The 3,524-nt window shown below is 44.9% G+C and overlaps 1 pseudogene; it reads left to right on the top strand.

The window, feature by feature from the left end:
• Positions 1–411: 411 nt before the first annotated feature.
• On the top strand, positions 412–1,423 carry LOC101685741 (annotated as a pseudogene).
• Positions 1,424–3,524: the final 2,101 nt, after the last annotated feature.

Below are 3,524 nucleotides of genomic sequence, written 5' to 3'. Positions count from 1 at the left end.
TTTTTTAAAGACAGGAACATGGAAAAATAATATTCCAGACTTCTGGGGAATGTTACTAATATCTCCAAGAATGGGGGGCATCTGGGTGGTGCATTCAATTAACCATCTGACCCTTGGTTTAAGCTCAGGTCCTGATCTCAGGGTTGTGAGATCAAACCCTACGTGGGGCTCCGTGCTGAGTGCCGAGTCTCCTTAAGACTCTTTCCCCCACCCCCACATGATCTATCTCAAATAAATAAATTAATTTAAAAAATATGTATCTCCAAGAATGGGCAAACCCATGAGCATGTACTGCTGGCTGATATGCTGGGTGTGAAGCAACTCATTGTGGCAGTCAATAGGATGGCCATCGCAGAGCCGCCTTTTGGTAGTGCATGCTTTGAGGAGATCTGCAAGGAGGTGAAGACCTAAATCAAGAAGATCAGTTACAACTCTGAGGTTGTCGCCTTTGTGACCATCTCTGGCAGGCATGGGGACAGCACCAAGATGTCCTGGTTCAGAGGCTGGAAGATCACCAGGAAGGAAGGAAACATGGTGGCTACAACATTACTAGAAGCACTGGACTCCATCATTCCCCCTGCCTGCCCTAGGGACAAGCTCTGGTAGCCGCCTCTGCAGGATATATACAAGATGGGGGCATTGGTACCATGCCCATGGGCTGGGGAGAAACAGGTTTCCTCAAGCCTTTGCCCCCTGTAACATCACCACTTGATATAGATGTCAAGTCTATAAAGATGCACCACGAGGTGGCTGAGGCCCTGTGGAGTGACAATGTGAGCTTCATAGTGAAGAATGTCAGTGAAGGACATCAGGTGGGGCTACGTGGTGGAAGACAGAAAGAATGACCTGTTCTTAGACGTGGGGAGTGCCATCTCCCAGGTGATCATTCTCAACCACCCCAGCAGCATTGCAGCTGGCTACTCCCCAGTTCTGGACTGCTGCACGGCTCAAATCACCTGCAAGCTTGCAGACGTCACAGAGAAGATTGGCACTCAGGCAAGAAGCCAGAAGACAGTCCCAAAGCTCCAAAACCTGGGGATTCAGCCATCATTCAGATGATTCCATGAAAGCTCATGTGTGTTGAAAGCTTTTCAGAGTACCTACCCCTTGGTCGCTTCACTGTATGTGACATGAAACAGACAGTGGCTATGGGGGTCCTCAAGAATGTGGAGAAACAGCAGCAGCTGGTGGCAAAGTCACCAAGACTACCATGAAAGCGACCAGGAAGCAAGAGGTGACAGCCCAGGCCTTTCCAGGCCACCCAGGAGGAGCCACAGCTGGATAAGAACAGCTTAAGGAGAAGACTTGGACTTACTCTCCTCTTGCCTGAACTATCTTAAACCTGTCCCTGCTATTGCAGTTCTTTTTGGTGATGAGTTTGAGGCATGGGAATAAAGCACAGCCTTTGGGCAGGGTGGAGGGAAGCAGGCTTTCTTTTTTCTTAATTATAAAGACTTTTAAAAATTTTTTTAAATTTATTTTAAGTAATCTCTATACCTAGCATCGGGCTTGAACTCAAAACCCTGAGATCAAGAGTCACATTCTCTTCCAACTGAACCAGGCAGGGACCCCATAATTATAATGTTGTTGTTTTTTTTAAATATTCTACTCTATAATCTGACCACTCTTCTGCCTGTAGTATTTCATACCTCCTTAACTGAATAACATACTCCTTTTTCTGTGTATTAAATATTTAACAAATATTGATTGACTCCCTACTGTGAGCCAGATACTGAGGATTCAAGGATGCTCAAGATAGACAAAATGAGGTTTTTCCTTAATGAACCTATATTTAGGTTCAGGGAGACTGACAGTAAACAAGTAAATAAATAGATAAGGTAATATATTTTTATTTTTTAACTTTAAATTTTTTACAAAGTAATCTCTACACCCAATGTGAGGCTCAAACTCACAGCTCTGAGATCAACAGTCACATGCTCTACTGACTGAGCCAGCCAGGTGCCCCAAATGAGGTTATTTTACATTGAGAAAAATGCTTTGAAGAAAATAAGCAGGGGTAATGAACAACTAATACCACTTTAGGTAGAGTGGTCAGAGAATGCCTCTCTGAGACCTAGAACCTACAAAGGAGCTGGAGAGGTAGACAAAGGCCAGGTCAAGTACAACCTTAGGGGCTTCTCCCCTGAGATGATTCTTCCCAAGGGGGTGACATGATCAGATCTATATTTTTATTTTTTTTTAAATATTTTATTTGTTTGTTTGACAGAGAGAGGTCACAAGTAGGCAGAGAGGCAGGCAGAGAGAGAGGGAGAAGCAGACTCCCCACTGAGCAGAGAGCCCAATGCAGGGCTCAATCCCAGGACCCTGAGATCATGGCCTGAGCCTAAGGCAGTAGCTCAACCCACTGAGTCACCCAGGCGCCCCATAGATCTATATTTTTAAAGTCTCAAATCTTTTAAGTCTCTTGGCGGACATGAGGAATGGATAGGAGGTAGGTTGGGGCTAATTCAGGAGGGTGGGAACCAGTCACTAGACTGCAATCATCCATAAGAAGGGGCTGCTTCTCTTGTGCCCTCAGTAAAATGTATGTTTTGAGTGTTTTTTAGACAATGGTCACAGATTTGCACTGATTAATTCACATGCGTTGTCGGCCGCAACTAGTAGGCTAGACGGTACCCTTCTCTTAATGTCTTTAGTTCTGTGTCTCACCAGCTGAACAAATCACCATTTTGAACTTGTGAAAATGCAATAAATATATTAATTCAATGCTACAAATGTTTTGAGCACCTGGTATGTGGGAGGCACTGTGTTGAGATTTGGATATTCAAGGGCTGCCTCAGTGGCTCAGTCTGAAGTAGCTGTTTTCAGCTCAGGTTGTGATCCCAGAGCTCTGGGATCAAGCCTTGCGCTGGGCTCTGTGCTCACAGGGAGTCTGCTTCTTCCTCTCCTGCTGCCCTTCCCTGTACCTTTCCTCTTGTGTTCTTGCTCTCACTCTCTCAAATAAATAAATAAAATCTTAAAAAAAAAAAAAAGATTTGGATATTCAAAAATAAATGAGGGGCACCTGGATTAAGTGGGTTAAGCCTCTGCCTTCAGCTCAGGTCACGATCTCAGGGTCCTGGGATTGAGCCCCACATCGGGCTCTCTGCTCAGTGGAGAGCCTGCTTTCCCCTCTCCCTCTGCCTGCCTCTCTGCCTATTTGTGATCTCTGTCTGTCAAATAAATAAATAAAATCCTAAAAAACAACAACAACAACAACAACAAAACACTTGGTCACAGCTCTCCAGGAAACTACAGTCTGGGAACAAGAAGGCAGTCTACCAGAGACAAGTAAATCAGAAATGAGATCATGCTTTGCTTTCCTTGTGGGAGTAGAATAAACCTCCAGAGCCCTGGGAGCAGAATGATTCCACAGATCTCTAGATGGGCTGGGGGGAGAAGAATCAGAAAGACTCAGCTTACATCAGAAATGAAAAGAGAATTTGTATCCTCAACTTCGTTTCATTTGTGCAGCATTCCCTGGGGTGCAGCTCCTGCACCTGATGTGCTGGTATGATTTTCTT

The sequence above is a fragment of the Mustela putorius genome, unplaced genomic scaffold, assembly GCF_011764305.1.
Source record: "Mustela putorius furo isolate JIRA1106 unplaced genomic scaffold, ASM1176430v1.1 tig00000224_pilon_pilon_pilon, whole genome shotgun sequence".
Taxonomy (NCBI): domain Eukaryota; kingdom Metazoa; phylum Chordata; class Mammalia; order Carnivora; family Mustelidae; genus Mustela; species Mustela putorius.
The sequence above is the reverse complement of the archived record's forward strand: the minus strand, read 5'-3'. Positions and strand labels throughout refer to the sequence as shown.